Source organism: Motacilla alba, chromosome 20, assembly GCF_015832195.1.
Source record: "Motacilla alba alba isolate MOTALB_02 chromosome 20, Motacilla_alba_V1.0_pri, whole genome shotgun sequence".
NCBI lineage: Eukaryota > Metazoa > Chordata > Aves > Passeriformes > Motacillidae > Motacilla > Motacilla alba.
Window position 1 is genome coordinate 4,718,273 of NC_052035.1, and position 20,716 is coordinate 4,738,988.

At 50.7% G+C, this 20,716-nt stretch overlaps 1 protein-coding gene across 1 annotated transcript in view; it reads left to right on the forward strand.

The window, feature by feature from the left end:
* Positions 1 to 3,028: 3,028 nt before the first annotated feature.
* Positions 3,029 to 20,716, forward strand: part of PPP1R16B (protein phosphatase 1 regulatory subunit 16B) — a 59,425-nt gene continuing 41,737 nt past the window's right edge. Inside the window, exon 1 of the mRNA XM_038158773.1 lies at positions 3,029 to 3,158. The gene's annotated coding sequence lies outside the window, so the exon portion shown is untranslated. The remainder of the gene's footprint in view (positions 3,159 to 20,716) is intronic.

Sequence of the window (20,716 nt, forward strand, 5' to 3'; positions counted from 1 at the left end):
CTCACCTGCAAGTTTGCACATTTCTTTCTGTTTCCCCCTCTCTGTTTTACCCACCTTCCTTCCCAGCACACCCCCAGTGCTTTCTGTGCCTCCCTTGGCTTCAGCTCCTGTGCTGGGTGAGCCCCAGTGCTCGGAGCAGCCTGCGCGGCCAACTTCTGCCTTCATTTGTTGTCTCATGACTTGTTCCTCCTCCCCAGCCCTCACTGTGCTGCCAGAGTGCCCACGGGCATTCCCAGAGGTGTTTGGATGTGCAGGCAGGGAGAGGACACGTTCCCCTGCTCTGCAGAGGCTCTTGCTCCTTCGCAGCAGGTTTAAGTGAGGACATGGTCTGCTCGCTCTCCATCAGACAGCAGCTCTGAGCTGGAGTCAAACAAATACACCGGGAGTCCTTGAAACACCACGAAAGGAGAACTTTGCCAGGGCACTAAAACTGCAGAGATTGGAAGCACAAATTGAAGAGGGGAGAGGAAAACACAGCAGCACCCTCAGCCCTGTGTGGGGCTGCAGCCCAGCTGTGCCCAGCTGTGCCAGCTGTGTGCTTGACAAGCTGACGGCAGCACTGCATGCTGGAGCAGGGACCACAGCCACACGTGTCCTGCATGCCTGCAGAGCAGGGCAGGAGCTCTGCTGTCACCTCACTTCCTCACTTGAAACTCCCAGCACGGCCCACAGCATCTCCTTCTGTGCATCCAAGGCACAGGGACTGCTCAGCGTCCTTCAGCCTCTGCAGCTTTCCACCTGTTTGTTTAATCCAGGAGGCTCCTCTGGCCACTGAGCAACGTATGTACTATAAAAGCACAAGAGAAAAATCCCCTTCTTAGGCCTGGGTAAAATCTTTCCAGCAAATAGTGAGCTCCCTGAAGAAAGGAGTTTGAGCAACCAAAGCTACCTGTGAAATTGGATGAGGATGCTGGATGAGGAAGAGGAATGCTGGATGAGGAAGAGGAATCTAGGAACTGAGTCTTTGAAACTGCTGGATGCTTTAGTGGTGCTTTTCACCTTTGCGAAAGTTGTGCAAGTTCACCTTTGAAATGTCTTTTTTTTTTTTTTAACTGCGGTCTCTGCAAAATTTTATTTGTATTAGAAAAAAAAAAAAGAAAACTTGATGCCGCAAATTTTGACTATATTAGTAAACAGACATTGTATTTCTCTTCTAGCTCCAAATCTTTGCACTGGCAACTGAAGCAAAGGCTTTGATTTGCCAGCAGAAACAAAGATGATGCAGATGCCTGCGGGCTCTCAGATGAGCTCAGCCCTCCCTCTGCCCTGAAGGTCTCCACCTTCTCCAGTCCCAGGCCCTGGGCACTGCAAGATCCTGCTGAGGCTGTAGCTGCCCTTATCTTCCCAATAGCAATGCTGATACCCAAATTTGAACAGAGAAGGGGGGGGTGGTGCTGGAAGAGCAATTTTGAGGATATTTTAGGGGTTTTTTTATCTTGTAGCTGTTAAGCTGCGTTTCAGCTCTTTACGCTGACTCACTGGTCTGGCGCAGAGCCAGGGTATTTATGAGACTCCCCCTTCATTTCCATACGTGCCTCAGAAAGCAGCTGTGCTTACAACACAATTTCAATAAACAGACAACTGAATTATGGACTTCAGAGACTGATGCAAAGTTGCTGAGCTCTCCAGTGCCCTGGGCTAAGGCTCCTGCTGCCAGACTCGGGCTTTGGAAAGCCGCCTCCACCCTGCGCAGCCCAGGGCTGCCAAGGTCCTGGCTGCTGATCTAAGTCTAGTCCCAGAGCTGTAATTAACCTCTGACGTGGCTAAAGCTTTTCCCATTTCATCCATCCTGCACCTACATCCCTGTGGATCCACTGAGGAGGAGAACACAGATGCACTTTCTTCTCATCAGCTTTTTTTTCAGATTTTTGCACATGCAGAGGCAGCAATAAGTCAAGTTTTACAGTTAAGCCGTGTCTCTGTGGGTCGCTTGCTGACAACTGGGGTCCTGCCATGTTGCAGTAGTAAGAAGTGAATTCCGGACAGAGCTCTCAATCTCATGTCAGAGAAAGCTCCCACCTTAGTTAGACCTTCACCCTGTGGATGGTGTCTCACACTCCTGTGCAACTGCAAGGATTCAGTTTTGTTACCTGTGAACACTCATCTACATCTTGTCCTGTTTCAGGCACTGACTCACATTTTGAACCTAAAGGCCTCTCTGGGGCTAGAAGGGTTTCACTGAAACCCCACAGCTTGGTGTCAGAGCTGCTCCCTGTGGATCTGTTCAGCCTGGGAGGAGGCTCTTTCCCAAGGAGAAATAGAGTCCATGGTGATTAATCCTCTGAAACCCATTTCACCCTGAAAAGGCAACTGATCCCAGACGCAGTATCTGACAGCATCATGAGGAATCTGCTCTGCTCCCAGTGGGTGAGTGTGGGCTCCCCAGTGCCACTCCCTGGCCCAGGAGGCTTCTTGGCTTCTCTCCCAGCTCCAGTGACTGGTTTGACTCCTGGCAATGGCTCTTATCTGCCTATAAAATTGGCATAAGGCACACTTCAGGAATGGCATTTGGTTTTGGTATCAGTCACTGGGTTTAAAGTGATGTCACACTGCTTTGGTGGGGGGATTTTGGGTCCTCCCAAAAATTCTCTGGGACCCCCTCCCTCACACCAAATCACTCTGTGGCAAATAGGAACCTGCTGTAAGGCTCAGGTATTTAGGCTAGAAACCCTGGCAAAACAGTTTCTAAACCACATATCCACCTTCCAGCCTCAGCAGCATCCCTCACCTTGTGCTAAGCCGAAAGTCAGGGTAAATCTTATACATAGGCAGCTGGGCAGGCAGGCAGGGGCGCGAAACCGAAATTCAGAGAGGTTTTTTCAAAAAAAAATATTTATTTGCTTATCCTAATTACCCCTCCCGGCGGCAGCAACCACCCCGCCCGCCCCATGCGGCCGAGCCCTCGCTGCCCGGAGCCCGCAGCGGCCGCTCCCGCAGCATCCCCGGGGATGCTCCGCGCCTTCACCTGCGGGGCGGGCGCCGCTCCCCGCCCGCCTCCGGCCCCGGCCCCTCCTCGGGGCGGAGCTGCGGCCGCAGCCGGGGCCGGAGGCGGGCGGGGACCGGCTGTGCGCGGCGCCGCTGCCTGCCCCTGCCTGCGCTTCCCTCCGCCGGCCGCGCTGCGGGAGCGCGGGGCCGGGCCCGCTGCGCGGAGCTCCGCGGTGAGTGCGGGGCCGTGCGGGGGGCTGGGGCTGGGCTGGGCTGGGCTCGGTCCGGCCCGGGGGATGCTGCGGGGGTGCGGCGGTGCTGCCGTGCCGTGCCGGGGCGGGTGCGGTGCCCCCGCGGAGTTCGGGGAGCTGCAGCCCCGAGCGGGCTGAGCAGCCGCCGCCTCCCGGGCAGCCCGGCCCCTTCCCGCGGCACATGGATGAGGACGCGGTTCCTTCCCCTCCCAGGGCAGCGTTTGTCGCTCGGGCTGAAGCGGCGTGTGCGCCGCGGGTCGCTGTGCATGGGCATGTTCCCGGCTCTTCGGGGGTGGGTTTCGCTCGGTGCGCGTGGAATTCCTCTCCCTTCTGGCGCGAACGGGGTGTGGAAGAAATTTACTCCAGGTAGCATAAATACAAGCAACCGTAATCGCTGAAATTGGCATCGTGGTTGCAAGTGCTAATTTCAGGCGAGGTGAAGGGTTTTTGGGACAGTCTCTCCTTCAGGCTCTGGCAGACCCGGGGAACTTCAGTCTGAACTTCAGCCCCTTCTCCAGCTCCAGAGCCTGAGGTGGCAGTGGTGGTAGAGATGCTTTTGGTTGACTGACAAGCCCCCAAATTCTGGTTTATCTCTCTGCTTGCTTATCTTGAAAAAATCTGTTCTGCACGGTGAAAAGCACTCGAGCAGGCGGAGGAAGATGCTTCAAGCTGCAGTAGAGTAGTAGCTGGAAAAGTGGCTTTTCACAAACTGTCAGAGAAGGGAGAAGGTTCACAAACCGGGGAAAAAACCCCAAAAACAAACCCAAACCCATCTCTGAGCCCTCCTGTTCCCTAACAAACCCTCAGGGAACCTCGGGAGCAGCGGCTGCCTGGGCTGCCCTCGCTGTCACCTTGACCCAGCCTCCCCTGACCTGCTGTCCTGAGCCCTGCCATTACTGTTAAGTGGTTTTTCACAGATGGAAGGGCCAAGTGCTGTTATGGCAGAAAGCAGAAGCGTTTTTTCTGGCTGGAACAGAACTTAGTCTGGAGGTGGATTGTGTTTGTTGTGAAAGACATAATGTATTAAACCCTGATAGTGAAGAACACTTTTTCATTCATGTTTTTTCCTTCCTTTCCTTCTCAATGCTTTGGGTTGGATAAAAAACTGTGGATGATTTTAAAATACTCTTATTGCAGTATTTTCATGGGTTTTGCTTTATATCCTGAGATCTCTCATGAGGTTGGAATTTACAAAAAAAAAAAAGAAGCTAATTTTTCCTCTGACTGGAAAACATAAGTGACTGTTTAATAAGAAAAATAAGGTTTAAAGTGTTGAACTTCAGATACGTGTGATGGATGTGATGAAAAGCTGAGATAGCACATCTTCTTTTTGCCGTCAAGACCACGTGTCCAGGATGTGCATTTCTAACAATGTCTTGTTGTTGAGTCAGTTGTTGCAGGAAAAATGACTCTGTGTAAGTGTGCTGGTACCAATTGTACCAGCTCCTCAGTGCTTCTGCAGTCACTTTGTTGGAACCCTATTTTCCCTTGGTTTAATAATTTATAAAATGCCTGTTGCCTCTAGGCACATTTCATCCAGCAAGAAGAAAAACATCAACCAGTGTTTACTGGTTATGAAGCCTGAGGTTGACAAATAATGAAGCTTTTGTGGATGAGGGGGTGTCTCATTTTTATCTTATATAAACTCACAAAAATGCAGGATTTGTACTGAAAGTCTTGTTGGTTATTACTTGGTTCGTTCTCACATCCTTTACAAGGTCTCTTGCCTGCTGGTGACAGAGTGGGTTTTAACTGTGACCTTCCTTACCCTAATTTTGGGTCTTCTTTTTCCTTTTACTTGTGTCTGACTTAAGTTTAGCAGCTCTTGAGTATTTAACAAATGTCAAGTAAGGTGGCAAAATCAGATCCTACATCTTCACCAGCTGAGCTGCTTTGGCTGAAAGAGATCAACCTCTTTTTGGGCAATAAATTGCTCTCTCAAATCCTCTGCCAGATACTTATGAGCCACTATCATTAACTGCATTTTGAATCACTCATTGAGCTGGAGGGGGGAAACTGGCCTGCAGTTCATCTCATCTCCTTTGAAACTGCTAAATGATGATTCAGTGACCTCGGTGGGCAAATTATATCAGCAGCTAATTGGCCTAAGAAGAAAAACTTGCCTGATACCAAATAAACTGGCTGCTGCTGTTCATTATCCTGAGGAAGATGCTCCAGGTGAAAGCTGCAGTTTCAAACAGTGACAGGGTTTTGTTGTGACACTGGCAGGGGGACACAGGGAGTCCCTTCTTTTGGCCATGCCTGGGTGTGGTGTCCACTCCACCTCCAGCAGGTTTTGAAGGCATTGTCCTTTGAAGGGTAAAAATCTTAACTCTTCAAGCTTGCCTTCCCCTGTGGATAGCCCTCTCCTCTTCCTCCTCAGAGGGTAAACCTGCTCACTGGGGTGTGGTGTTTTTGGAGGACTTGGCTCTGGGGGGATCCCAGCAGAGCTGAATTTAGGAAGGAAGGCAAAGCATAATGCAGGGGCCCCGCTCATCACCTCGTCATTCCCATCCTTGCTTTGGCTGAGCCCTTTCCAGGAGCCATGTGCCACTTCCCAAAGATGCCTGGCAGCTTCGGCACTGGGGACACGGGCCGGGGTTAACCCCTCGTGGGCAGCTAGAGGTGCCGGGTGGCCCGCTGGGGAGAGCAGGGCAGGGCAGTGAGCTGTGCCGTGCTGCGGTCAGCCCGACCTCGCTGCCTGTTCTGAGCAGCTCAGGGCCAGTGGCTGCTCTGCCAGGAGAGCTGGAACTGCAGGAGGCTGCCAGGGTAGAAGCATCCAGGTGTGGCCTTTTCAGCTTTCCTTGCTAAAGCAGCTGCAGGAGCGAGCCGGGATGTGTGAAAGGGGTCAGCTGGTGGCTTTTTGCAAGGCTGTTAGCCGACTTACACCACCTCCTAGGATGGTCTTGCCAGCTGGCTCATCCTTTAGGGAAGTTTCAAGAGGCTTATCACAATCTTACTGGAAATCTGTCGTCTTCTATTAATCTGCTTGTCTCTCCTTGTCTCCTTCCCGAGCGCTCCCTTGCACATTCACCTCCACAGCCCTGCTCTGCTGCTGCCCCACACCAGCTCTGCTGCTTGCCAGAACCTTGTTTAGGGCTTGCACAGTTGTGTCACTTCTTACCATCCAACATGTTTTTTCTTTATATAGAGAGAGATACTGTATTTTTAAAGGTTTCCTCTGAAGGTGATGCTCCTGAAAGGACAGTGGAGCCCCGGGTGCTTTGCTGGCTGGGTGGAGGCGCAGGGTGGTACCAGCAGCAAGCTGAGTCCAGCTCTGATTAAGGCAAAGCCCACTCCTAGGTCAGATCCTGCTCAGCTGCAGGCTCGGAATGGAGCACGGGGAGCAGCAGCACCAGGGGCCAGGTGATGATGGGTGGGAATTGCCTGCACCTCACCCCTGAAATCAGGATAGTTCCCACGGATGAAATCAGGACAATTCTCACTTTGCTGGGCTTGGCTTGAGCAAAGAGCAGCAGAAAAGCTGTCAGACTTGGGGAGGTGAGAGGAATGAATGCAACACCCCGGGTGTCACGGCAGCGGGCAGGGGTTTGTCAGTGAGGCTGCTGACACGGGACTGAGTCAGGACTGGGCGCTGCTGTCTGGGACAAACGACACCTGCAGAGTGATGGGGCTCTTCCTGACAGAGCTTTTCCTTGCAGCTCTCAGCAGCATGTCAGCACTGGGGTTAACAGCCACGTAGGCACTGAGGAAAAAGAATGAATAGCTTGAGGAAGGCTAAGCCTTAATACCCAAACAAAGCAAAAAAAAATGGTGTATCGTTTGATGGGGATTAAGTGAGCTGTGAGATCTCTGGCTCTAGAGGCCCAGCTAGGAAATGCACAGCCTTTGACAAAGGTGGCTTGGCTGTCCCTGCTTCCAGAGGCAGCATCCATGTGCTGATGCAGGTGCTGAGCTGCTGGAGCCGCCCATCTGCCTCTCCCCTTGACTTTCACAGGGATGCTCTTTCTCCTGCTCAACACATTGTTTGCTCTCCTTGAATGTTGCTAGCTGGCAGGGAAAGAGATCAGTCTGTTTTTTTCCAGAATAGTCAGCTGATTTTATCCCATGGGAAGTGGTTGAAAAGCATGAGACAGGTGGGTTGGCATTCCTGCTTTGTAGCCCTCCATAATTCCAGCCGGAGAAGGATAACCGGGAGAAGTGCAGTTGCTGGCTACATTTCCGTGTTTGCATTTGAAAGAGCTTGATAGGCTGTGATTAACGGGCTAAATGGAAGCTTGATAAATGGTAAATTCAAAGGAACCTCAAACAAAAATGGCTTTACAAGGAGGCCTTGGGGTGCGTGTAAAGGGCAGGCTGTGGGTCTGCTGTAGTGCTGTTTGGTTATGGTGGGCAGAGAGCACTGCAGGCTCTGTCCCCTGCCTTGGGTGTCCCGTGCACCTGCTGAGGGACAGCCCTGTGGCTGTGCAGACACTCCTGCAGGTGGTTGTTTTTCTCCTGGTTTAAGTTAATACGATGTTCCCAAATTGAGAGTGCCGCATCTGCATCCCAGCGCCCCCCGTGTCCCCATAGCCAGGCTCCAATTAAGGATGCTCTAAAAGCAGCAGGCCAGCTACCATGGCCTTGCAGATGAGAACCATTGGCCTAATCTATTTTTACAGTGAATTAAACTAGAAAAAGGTACTGCCACTCTAGAATAAGAAGCCACCTGGGGAGTTAACCTAGAATAGTTGTTCTGCTTTGAATTCGCGCCCTATCTCACTTCAAGATAACTTTCCTTCCATATATGCAGGCCCTGTAAATGCAAAATACAGGGCATGGCTTAAGCAGGATCCCCACCAGAGCCAGGGAAACACCTTCTTTATCCCGAGGTCTTCTCTGCATCCACACACACTCCTTAATTCAGGCATCCTTCTCTGTCATGAATCCGCCCTGTTTCATTCTCAATCCCCTGCAGAGAGCTGTGCTCCTTTCCCACCCCAGCTCTGTTCTTTGCTCCAACAGCCTGACTGCCAGCTCCCACAGCCACCTCTGCTGTCCTCCCCTGTCCCCATCCAGCTCCTGAGCAGGTCACACTCAGTGAAATGAGCATTCTGAGTGCTCAGTCCCTGTCAGGGTTGTGCCAAGAGCTTTTCCCAGGCTCGCCGCCTTTCTCAGTGAGTCAGTGTGAGCAGCAGCTCAGAGGCAGCATCAGGTGGTTTTTCAGAGCTGGGGCTGATAACTTGGGCTGGCGAGGGGTGGCAGGTGTAAATTATGTGCAGTGGTCAAAGGCTCTGCTCTGGTGCTGCTCTGGTCTCGTATCCATCAGGAGGAGCAGTGGGTTGTTGGCATGATGGTTTGAGTTGTGCTGGGACATTGCTCCTCTGGATTTGTCAAGCTCAAGTTAAATGTATGGAATTTTAACATCTCCTGATTCTTCGGGGGCTGACTCATGCTTTCTTGAGGCCTGAATGATTCATAGCTCTTGAACTCCATTGCTAAATTCATTATGCAACAATTACAGGGTTGGGAATGCTGCCCTAAGTGCACACAAACAAGCTGGCAGCAACTCCCCCCTCCTTCTCTCTCACCCTGAGTTGCCAAGAGACCTTCCTTGTGAGTTTGCTCTTGTCCCTGCTTTGTAGGTGAGGGTCTGCTATGTCTCGCTGCTCTGCCCCTGAGCTGGGAGGGGCAGGAGTTGCAGGTGGGGTATTTCTGGAAGAGAGGAGAGAGGACAGCCTAGGAGGGAAGGATGGAGATGCACAGCTTCATTCCTCAGGACCAGTTGCCTTAATTTTGTCCCAGCTGCTCCATATGATGTTATGGCATCCTTAATGATCCATATGGGAAAACCCCAAGTATCAGGCCTTGCTCTAAGGTGCTCCGTGTGGTGATGGTGGAGTTTGGCAGCATTTCATGGGCACAGATTCTGCTTGATGACTGGCACAGTAGCTCAAAGGTCAAATACCCCTCCAAGGAGAAAGACCAAGGAAGGAAGGAGGAGAACCCTGTGCTGGCTGTGAGGTGTCCAGTAATACCTTCATTTTCTCTCCTTGGGGTGGCTAAGCTGAGATTTAAGGATTTGCATAGGACTTGGCTTTTTACTGGTGAGGTCTCAAGCAAGAGTTCATCTGCTATGTGAAATTAAGTGGGTTTTGTACTGGGTGGGCTTTGCTTACCCCCCCCCCAAAGCAGTGGGTGGGAGCAGGGCTACAGGGCTGTCAGTGGGATGCAGAAGGGTCATCCCCACCATCTGCTGGGTCTGATCAGATTTCAGGCTTTAAGGTGCCCCTGGTACCTGAATTTGACTTCTGCTCTGTTTTTTCTGCCATCCAAATAACACTTCTTCTCAGAGCAAACATTCAAGTGAGGTTCCTATCGAGTGGCAGGGTTGGCACCTCTGCCCAGGAAGCCCTGCAGAAAGTCTTCCCTAAGAGCAGCCATTCTTCCCAGCTGAGGCCCTTAAATCTTGATACCTTTGGGAAGAGTCTTTCCTGGACAGCTCTGACTGTTTGCACATTGGGACAGCCCAGAAGAATGGCTGAACATTGGGCTCATCAGTGGCTGAGGTTTTCTGAGGCTTTCCTTGGCTCTCCCCGGCCTGTGGCAGCAGAGCCCTTGTGCTGGTAATCCCAGAAATGGTAGAAGCAAAGTAAGAGCTGGACTGGTGAGGGGGGGAGCTGTACCAGCAATTCTGGTTCCGTGCTCGCAAGTCAAGTTAATCTAAAGTATCAGAAATCCTATTTTCAAATGAGTAAGTGGTAAATATTTGATTAAACTAGATGTCAGAGCAATTGTATTGTCAGAGCAGCGAGTCAAGCCAACAGCCACCCTGACTGTGGCCAAGAGGAGATGCAGAAAGCACAGAAAGTAGGGCACGTATGGTGACGTGCGGGTTGATGGCTGCGCCTAAAAATAAGGATCTTCAGAAACAGAAAATCTGCCTCGCAAGCAAGGCAGTGGCAAGCTGCTCCCAGAGTCTGATTTCAGACTGAAACTGGTGATGTTGGCGCCGCAGAGAGCTGTGCTAAGGTTTTGTTAGCATTCTGCTAGCAAAACAGTTCGTTTCCATCTCATGGCTTGCATGTGAGATAAGGCGAGTTCCTCTGGAGCGGGGCGGGCAGAGGTGGAAGTGAGAGGCGGTGCTGCTTTCCCCGTGCAGCTTTCTGCTCATCTGCATCTTAAGGAGCCTTTGTCCTCTTCAAGTATTCTGGTTCCACTTTCTAGAAGATGCTCTTGTGATAATCCTGCAGGTTTCCAGGGAAAACAGCCTGGGTTGCCCTGGTCCGGGCGTGCTGATCGTGGGTGCTGCTGGGAGTGGGCTGGCCCTGGTACCCTATAGCAGCTATAGGGTGCTGCAGGCGGCCTGGCCTGCTCTGTAAGTATTGGATCAGCAGCCTCAAGGCCCCCTTCTTCCATGCTGGGAGCTAACCTTGACCTGCAGAATCTGGGGGAACCGGAGGATGAATTTTTTGGTGACACGTGTGTGGTTTAGCAGGTCAAGAAGTCATCACCGAGTTCACTAAGGTATAAGAGCTAAACCCTAGACAACAAATCCAGATGTTTGAGCTGTCTGGAACAAAGCATCCCACAGTGTCACATGGATAATTAATTTTCCCCAAAGTCTCACCTCTTTACTGTCCCAGCAGAGCCTGTGGGCACCGTGCTGGGCCCTGCTCAGCAGAGGCAGGAGGGTAACACTATCCTGAGCAGCTGTACGGGCTCCCTGAGGGATGCAGGATGGGTCAGAGGGTGCCTTTGGATGTTATTTTGTTAAGACCTTTTGAGGATTATTGGGATTGTTAGAGATACGCTCAATAATGTCCATAAGCTTTAGAGTTGAAAGCATTTTGTTAGCAGTAATTAAATGCAACTGCTGTTTAAAACGGATGGATCAGATGGTTGGGAAGAGAATCCTCTCATAAATCTCCCCCAAAATCAATATTCCTCCTGTCAGGTGTGTAGCAAACGCTTTTAAATTCTGCCAGTCACTGGCTTTGTCACCATGGTGCCATAAAGCTGACAGAATCACACCTTTGCCTTGGAAAGGGACCAGCAAGGCAGGACTCTCTTTTGGTGGCAAAAACCCCAGAAAATCAATAAAACTTGAGGAATGCAGTCCTACTGGATGGTAACTCCCTGCAAGAAGGCACAGCCCTGGGGGTGCACATCTGCGTGGGGGCAGACGGGATGGCTGGAGTGGGAATTGCCAGGGAAAAGCACATCCCTGTCCATAGCCGGGACCCTGCAAGAGCCCTGCTGCTGGCACATCCCACTGGCACGGCCTGAGGTGCCCAGGAGCTGCAGATGGAAAATCCAGGCTCTTATCTAGCTTGTTGCTGTGCCAGAATAGGGCTGTTCCAAGGATTTATTTTTTTCCGTGGGCCAAAATATGTGTAAATGGCTTTAAACAATGGAAGGATTTCTGTTGAAAAGAGTGGGGTGGGGGTGTGAATAGGGTTGTAATTTATATCTTGAGGGAAGGGTGTGGGCTCTTCCAGTGGTGTTTTTGAGATTCTGTTGGAAATTAGCTTGGGGTTTGCTTTTTTTTTTTTTTTTTTAATTTTCCCCATGTCTTATTTTCAAGCCTGTTTTGAGGGAAAACTGTTGTTTTCCAAATTACAGATCTCTCAATGTGTAGCTGAAAATGTCAGGAAGAGGGATGCAGTTTTGGAAGCCTCCACACATCTGTCTGTGGCAGGGTTGATAAAAAATGGAAGCTCTAACCAGAAAAACAAATAAAAAGAGGTAATATCACTGTCACAGATGGGTCGGGCTGCTTTCCCTGCAGGTGTCTGCATTGCAATCCCCACTCCCATATAATGTGCTGTGGAAAAAATAAATTGAGAGCCCAATCGGAGACTTATGCCCTCAATTAATTTTTGTTCCACATAATCAGAGCTGCTGCATGCCTTTCCTTCAATATTTAACTGCCTGGCTCAGAGGACGGGGCTGCTCTCGTGCGAGGGAGGGAAGTTGGGATTCGCTTCATGTTTGCACAGAAATCCCGTTCTGAGCCTTCTTTCTTTGCCTAAGGGCAGGGATCCTGCTGCTCCTCTGATGCTGCAGATAAATTTTGTGAGCAGGCACTTCTCTGCTAAGGGGAGCAAAGGGGAGAGGGGAGTGGTGCGTGCTGGATTCTTGAAGGAATAAAATTTCCTTGTCTTCAAGCATCACCTTCCCTGGAGCCGTGTGCTGTCTGGGGCACAGTCAGAGGGGAGAGCTCTGCTCCTGGTTCCATGTGCTCAGCCCCCAGCTCAGGGAGAAAAGCAATCAGGACAATTAATGAGTGCTGTTGAGTGGGGTTTCTCTTTGCACCGGGTTAAAGGGGAACGCCTTGTTCTGCTGTGGTTTGAAACTGAGCCCTGAACTCACTTTCTGATTTTTAACCCTACTCGCAATCGCCGTTAAGATTTTCAAGTTCAAGCTGGCAGAAATGCCCCCCCTCCCTTCTCCCTGTGGAATTTCATAGCCAAGAGCCCGGGGTGTCCTGTTTTAGTGATTCACTGATCGACCTGAAAGCAGAAGGGAACCCCAGGTGTCCCCTGTGGGGAGTACAAGGGGGCTGAGCAGTTCTTACAGCTCCAGTGCATCCTTCAAGTTGTTCCCAGTGCCTGGACTAGAGCTACACCTCAAACTGGGGCAGGAAAAACCCATTCTGCCCATGGATGTGGAGGAAGAGCCAGTGAGAGTGGAGCTTGGCTGGTGAGGAGGATGATAGGGAATAAAAATAGAGAGGGGAGAAGAAACCCCCAACTATTAGTGAGTGGGAAAACCATCCACTTGGAAGTTCTAGTTTTGAAAATATCCCCAGGCAAGGGCAGCTTAATGCAGACAGGTGGGTGAGAAATGGTACTCACTTTACAAAAATTTAGAATATTTATTAAAACCTTATCAAAAATACAACAGAAGACTGAATAGAGAAAATATTACAATATGGGGAACAAAGGATTTTTCCCACCATGTACTCACCCAAAAAATTGATGTTCCACCTTTTAACCCTTTAGCCCCTCCCAAAGTTCTGTCCATCAACTCCTTCTTCACTTCTCCAGTGGTGGAATCTCCTACATCTTGATTGGAGGTCAGGTGCTGCCATAGTAATGAGCTGACCCTCCCAAATGTCCTAAACCCAGGCAGTCCCCTGATAACAACACACGGGAGGGGAGTGAAACGTATCTATAAATCTATAAAACTTCTCTTAACATATACATAATATTTGCCCTTTAATTGAGTAACCATCCCGTTACTCATCTCTCACAGGTGGCAGCTCTGAAGGGCTGTGTTGGAGCAGAAACAGAAAGGTGCATTTGCTCTGCAGAGCTTTTAGAGGAAGGTTTTTAAACACCTCCAGGTCCTGCTGCCTCGTGCTGCGCTCCAGGAGCTGCTCTGCTCAGGAGCCACGTGGAGGGAAGCGAGATCTGAGCTGGTTTAGCTTTAATGCCCTGTGCTCCTAAATCCTGTGTGTGAGCTGTGCTCAGAGCCCTGCCCTGCTGTGCCTGCTGAGCCCCCAGAGCTCTGCAGCCCTCTGTGTCTGGGCACCAGCAGCTTTGGGTTACTGCACACTGATCTGGGGGAGCACTGCTTGGCACAAAAGGCGTTTTTATTTTTTTTTAAATTTCTTTAAGGAAGCCCACGTTGAAATAGCGATAGGAAAAAGAATGTATATTGTGCTGTGTTGGGTGTTTACAGGAAATATATAGTGAAAATACTGAGGGGCTTTCCTCAAACAACTCTCAGTATTGTTAGGAGTGGAACAGTTGGGAGGAGAAAAGAAAGAGGCACTTAAAATTCTCTATTACCAGTGTTGGCTCCAAATAGATTTTTTGACTTTCTGCTTCACTTTTTTTTCTTCTTGCTTGTATTTTATCCTCTGCTGGGAAGGAGCTCCTTGAAGACAGAGAGATTATCTGGAATTAGAGATAAAGCAGCCAAACGAAAATATTTTTAATTCTTTGGAGCAGAATTTAGCTTGAAATTTTGAGCTTTCCATCAAGCTAGAAAAATATTTTACAATGATGCACCTTTACAGCAGGCAGCAATGGAAGTTCCTTTGCTGCAGATGGTAAAACAGTATCTTCCCTTTAGGAAGGTAATTGGGGCACAGATTAAGTTACTTACTTTGCATACAAGAAACCTGTGGGAAAGCCAAGAATCTCTCCCAATTTCTGATGAGATCTCTCACCCAGAATATTTCTGTACCTGCTCTTCCCCACCAGCACTCCAGGGCAGATGTAGGAGTTGTGTTCTCTAAGAGGTTCTGGCTGAAATATGTATATATAAATATATATATTTTTTAAAGTGATGTTTCCTGTCACTTTCCCTTCATTCCCTCAGGAGGAACCATTCTTCTGGTAGCGCTGAGCATCTGCTGCTTAAAGTGTAGCTGAAGCCCTGAGTGAGGAGAGGAGCTGTTTACTTCTAAGATACCAGTGAAATTCAGTCAGGCAGCAACAATTTTCATAATTTTCACTCCTCCGTGTGGTTAACCTGTGAGTGCTGGGGGGCTCGCAGCGCAGCACACAGAGAATCACACGGTGTGCAAGGAGAATTTGCCACCAGAAGCAACAGCCAGAGCTCTCAGAGTAGCACTGAGGAGCTTGCAGGTTCCACCAGCACCTTGTGGCAGGAGCACAGGACTAGCAATAACAATCCTGAGGTGGTGATGTGGCTCTTGCAGTGACTCTGCTGCCCAGAGAGGAGCCAGTGACTTTGATCTGTGTTCATCTGCTCACCTGGGGATGCTCCGGAGAAGGGTTTGGTGCAGATGATTGTGGGTGCGCTGGCTGAGGTGTGTGTCCAGCTGATGTTTGACGTGCTGCCTTGGGCTGTGGGCAGGTTTCAGCCTTGCCACCAGCCCTGGTGTCCAGAGGAGGTGGTGTCAGTGCCCACCTGTGTCACACTCCATGCACAGAGACCCAGACAAGGGGGATGGTACAACCTGCCTGGCAGGGTGATACTGGAGAAATAAACATTTAGGCTTCAGGAAAAAAGGAAAGCCTTCAGGAGGCTGGAAACATGCCTGTGTGGGAAATGGGACTGTGTCCTGTGGCATTGCAGGTGACAATGACTGTTTTGGGGCTGTGATTCTGTGGAGGAATAGCTCTTGTGATTTGAAACCCTTCCCAGTTTGCCATGTGGTCACTGTTGGTGTGCACCCCTCCGTGTGAAAACCCAGTGCCAGGTCCCCAGCTGTGGGTGTGTGAGGCTGTGGCAGGTGGGGCTCAGTGCAGTGTCCTTACCAATGGTGCTCTAGTGAAATCTTTTCCCAAAAGGCAGGAAGTGACAGAGGCAGTTTTATAAAAACAGTTTTAGGCTGTGGTGGTCTAAGCATGAAGGACCCTCCTGGTTTGATGCACTCCATAAGAATTAAAAATAAACCACACAAACCCCAAGGGCTCCTGTCCAGCACAGGGCTCCTGTTCCCATCAGCAGGGCGGGAGAGGGGTTTGTTTGTTTGTTTCCCATCTTCCTGGAGGTGCAGCAGATGAGAGCAGCTCAGGTGTGTCTGGTGGGGTGGGGAGTGCCTGGGCAGGGCTGCCGTGGGCCCGTGCTCTGTGGGACATGGCTTAGGAAATGACCTGGAGAGTGTTCCCTGGGAAGGGTGGGAGGGGGACCCTGCTGCCCTTCCCGCCCAGGCTGGGCTGTGGGAAGGAGGGAAAGGAGCTGAGCTCCTTGTGTGTGCTCAGCCTCAGGGTGCATCCCCTGAGCCCCACCTTGTCCTCCCTGGGGCATGGCTGAGCTCCTATGCTGCCTTGCCCTGCTGTTCCTCCCTGGCCCTTGGGCTGTCTCCTCCTCCTCTCTGTGGCTTTCTGGCTGTGTTTGGCTTTTGGGCTCTCGTGCCTCACTGGGGATCAAGGGGTGAAGAGCTGCTCTGCTGCTTCCTCCAGACCCTGGGAAGATCCTGGCCAGCAGCAGGGGCACCCGTGCAGAACACACATCTTGGGCTGGCCTGTGTCCCCAAGCAGGGACAGTGCTGAAAGGAAAAGCCTGTGAATTCTGCATGGGTGCCTGCTCCAGAGGATGGGTTCAGCAGAAGGGCTGCAGTGGGCTGGTCACCTTGCATTTCATGGGAAGGAGCACACAGATTGCCCTTGGCCCTCTCAGGGAGCAGAAAAGGTGAATTTGGCAACTGCTCACCTTCCATGGTGCAGGAATTGATGTTAATGAAATAAATAAATCGGGCACCACCTCCTCTGCTGGCTGTTCATGCACTCAGATCCCTGCTGTAGGCTTTGGTGCTTGGTTTCCAATTCCAGTGGAGAGATTAGCTTGGTGTGGGGAGGAGAGGGCTATTTCTGTCTGCTCATGCTGCTGGCTTTGTGCTGCAGACACCTCACCTGACCATCCGGGCTCAGTCCTGCAGGTGTGTCACCACGAGCAATCCAGTGGCTGGAAACAATCTCCTTAACTTCAGAAGTGGCTGCTCTGGGCCTTCCTGTTTTCCCTTTGCTTGAACACTTTAAAAATCTCCAGTCTTTCACTTCAAAGTGTACCATTCAAGGGTTGCTCTTCCATGGTTTGTGGGTGGTTTTTTTTTTTTTAAAGTGGAATAAAACTGAAATCAGTTGATGACACTTAAGTGAAGGACTTCTGTGAGTGTTTGTGTTCTGCATCAGTGTCATGCTGTGCTCTAACTGCTGCCTTGGGAAGATGTGACAGAGGATTTGCAGGTCTCGGCTCCAGCTTCGTCATCAGATGGAGAGATGAGGAGCCTCTCCAGCCCCACTCAGCAGCATGGCTGCTTTACCAGACCCAGCTCCAGCCTCAGCAGTGTTAGGGCAAACTGTCTGCTAGTTGAATGCTTAACAGGAAGGTCAGGGGCAGCTCTGAGTGTGTGCTGGTGGAGGAAATGAGTACCTTTGGTTTTGACCTTTGAGGGATGCAGGTGCCAACCTCAAGGAGTGAAATGGGAAGGAGTGTGGGTGTGTGTGTGTGAGACACCTTCAGACAGGGTTGGTGGCACCAGCTGCGAGCCCTGACTCAGTAAACTCCCACTCCACAGAACTGCTGTCGCTTCTTGCATTGCAGAGTAACCCTGCCTTGAGAGTCCTTTTGGGCTGAGTCAGGTGATACAAAACACACAGGAAATGCAAATTTACCAAAAAACCCCACAACGGTGTTGGCCAACACTTGTGTGCCCTTCTCAGGAGCCAATCTTTGGTCAGAGTGAGCCTTTCCCTGCTGCAGTACCGGGAGGAGGGGGATGGCACCAGTGCCTTGCCTTCCTTTTGGCCCCTGAAATAGCCCCCATTGTCCCTGCAGGGCCAGGGCTCTGTGTGTGTGGCAGGATGTGCTCAGTGTGGTGGCGCCACTTCTGCTGAGCTCATGGAAACTGCTCAGCTCTGTCCCACACGAGGAAGGTGCTTTTTTCCTGCCCCCTCTGCTTCTTTAAATAAAACAGAAACCAAAGTGTGATGCCTTGCAAGCCACAGACACCCACACAGCCACTTCTGTGTCACTTTGCAGGTAAACAAATGCTGGGCCTGAACCTGTGCTATAGTTAGCCTGACCTGCTTGTGCCACAAGTCAATGTGCCATTTCTTTAGGTACAGGGAAGGAACCAGGTCACTGGAAAGCAGGCGGTCAGAGCTGTGGGGCCAGAGTCTTTTTGGGGGCTCTGGGGTCTGTGAGAGTGATAGGGAATTATGTCTGAGAGAAGTTGAGCTGTGCCCACTTCAGGAAGAGCTTTCAGGGTGACCTTTTAGCTCCTTTAGAGGTTCATTTTCTGGTTGGATTGAGGACATGCTGGTGTTTGGTACTTCCAGACGTGCCTAGATGTCCTGGATCTCCCCTCTGCATTCCACTCCCCTTTGCAGACCACCTGAATCTCCCATTCCTTCTGTTGTGAGAGCAGAGGAGCTGCTGGAGGATAAGGTGCATGCAGGAAAGCTGAAACATGGACAAGCCCAGCCACACTTGTCCTTTATTTATAAATTGCACTTTCCAAGGTGCAGTCCTAAACCCACAAGTAAACTTCCAGCCGATCTTGTGAAATGCTGGAACAAAGCTTCCTGCTTTAATAATCCTGCAGAATTAGGTCCTCATTTCTACTCCAGGTATGTTTTGGAAAATATTTGTTCATCTTTGAGCAAACAATGGCAGAAGTGGCCTGGAAAAGGAGCAAGGTGGGAGTGCCTGTGCAGTATTCCGAGAGGCATTTCCTGCCCTTATCTCCCCTCCTTCGAGGTATTGTAGCTGGGCCTTCAGATCTGCAGGCTGTGCTGCTGCAGCCGAGGCTGAGATTGCCAACAAAGATACTTCCCTGGAATGCTTGCCAGGGGCAGGAGCTGAGTTCACCAGAGGTGCTGAAGAGCTTTCCAGCCCAGCGCCTGCGTGGGGAAATGCGTCTGTCCCGAAGGAAAAGCTTCTTGGGGAGTGCATTCATGCATTTTCTGGGGGATTTCTGGGGACTGTGGTGAGTCCAGCCCGTGGGGGCTGTGGGCAGGGAGAGCTGTGAGTGCTGGGGAGGAGCCATGGCACCCTTCCCTTGCTTTCCAGTGCCGTGCTAAAGCCACAAGTTGGTATTTTCCATCTCGAGCAAGTGAATTGAGTTTGAATTTTGAGTGAGTAGCTTCCTTATGAAAAACTTTGCAAGGATTTGGGTTTGTTCCTGTGTGGAACTAAAGCATTTTTTTGCATTCTTAAATTCTTGTGGGATTAAGCAGGGTTGTTTTTTTTTCTGTTCGGGTCTATCCTGAAGCCTTCAAAATAAGGTTTGCAGGTGCTGCTGAAGCTGTCCTTGGCCATTTACTGGATAAAGCAGCTGCCTGAACCTGCCTGTGTGCTCTGGCTGAGTTTGTTTGTTTTCAGTTCCCAAACCAATTATCTGTTGGAGGAAATGGTGTGTCTTGCTCTCAGTCTGCCCAGATATTTATAGGTAAGGTCAAAGCCCTGTGGAAGGTCTGGAGCAGGGTTTAGTAGGTGTGGATGCCTCAGCCAGGATTCCCCAGATGTGGTGGATGTGCTGTGGACACTGCCCTGCAGCCCCTCAGAGTCTTCTTGATGGGCTGTTCACCCTCTGACAGGGATGGGCTGTGGCTTTTCCTGCCTCCCCTGGATGGCTAAGGTTTGGTGTCCTCACCATGGCCCTCAGCTGGGTAAGGTTTGGTGTCCTCACCATGGCTCTCAGCTGGGTAAGGTTTGGTGTCCTCACCATGGCTCTCAGCTGGGTAAGGTTTGGTGTCCTCGCCATGGCTCTCAGCTGGGTAAGGTTTGGTGTCCTCACCATGGCTCTCAGCTGGCTAAGGTTTGGTGTCCTCACCATGGCTCTCAGCTGGGTAAGGTTTGGTGTCCTCGCCATGGCTCTCAGCTGGGTCCAGCTGTCTCTCCTCTGCTACTTTTCCCATAGATCCTCTGCATCCAGTGTTTACAAGGCTGTTGCTTCCTCTCTTTTGCAGCAGCAGGGTTGGGCTTCAGCTGTCTTATTAAGGCTTTCTCAGGTGCTTGTCAGTACTTCAGTTCCTCAGTTGCCCTTTCCCATCAACGCTTTATTTTTCTTTTTTCTTTGTCCCCTCCGAGCTGGCTGAACCACACGAGCTCTCATCTCATACCTGATTATTTGCTGCTTGCCTGGATTTTGCATGAGCCATTCAATGTGCTTTGCACAGGTCTGATTGGAAAGGATAAATTCAATTTGCTTGGGATTTCAGCTTTATTTCAAATGCACCTGTTGGACATCTCCTGAAATCTGGGCTGTGTTTCCTCATCCTGTGCAGCAGGTGACTGGTTGGTCACTGTGGGTAGCCCTGCTCAGAGGTTTCTGTTGTGGTCACACTGAGGGTCAGGAGCTGTGAACTGACCGCTGTCATTGCTTGTGGACTCTGAACAGCAGAACCAGAGTGATTTAGTGTGTGGTGAAGAGAAAACCTGAGGGAAGAGAGAAATGAACACAACCCCTGTGTTTTTAAGAGCTGAGGTGATTTGAGTGTTGTTAATACCTGAGAGCCAGGTCTATCCATCTGTCCAGCTGGGGCTGGATGGATGAGGCAGAGCAGCACAGATGATGCTCCTGGTGGGTAGAGTTCCTCTGGCAAACCTGACAGGCAGCCCCAGGTATGTCCAGCCTCTGGGTTATTTGTGCTGGAATGGTCCTGTCTGGTGTCTGTGACTGCCCCGAGCACTGCAGCTTGGTCCCCTCTGACCTGTGCCTTGCTGCTCAGACTGAAATGCCTCAGGGAGGTGGCTGCTGGTGTGCACTGGAGCAGGACTGTGGGGTGGGGACACCTGGAACAGGGCTGGTGGGGAGGACCAGCCCGGGGAAGGATGGGAGTCTCAGTACTCAAACTGCTCCCAAGCTCTCTGACAAATGGTATCCAGCATGTGGAAGGTCTTTGTTCACTAAGACTTTGTTGTGCTCTTAAGAGAGGGTTAATGTGAGCAATAGACATGAACACAGTGGAACTTCTACTTAATCAAGAGGGTTTTGCTGGGAGGTTTGGAGAGAGGGAAGGGGGAAATCACCAAGGCTGGTAAGAACAATTAAAGCAATTAGAGCAATTAAAGCACAGTTAACTCAGCTGCCTTTTGAGGTGGTAGATGTTGCCTGTTGTGTTTTCTGACGGGCTGAACTCGTGTGCTTGCTGACACCGGATCTCTCCTGC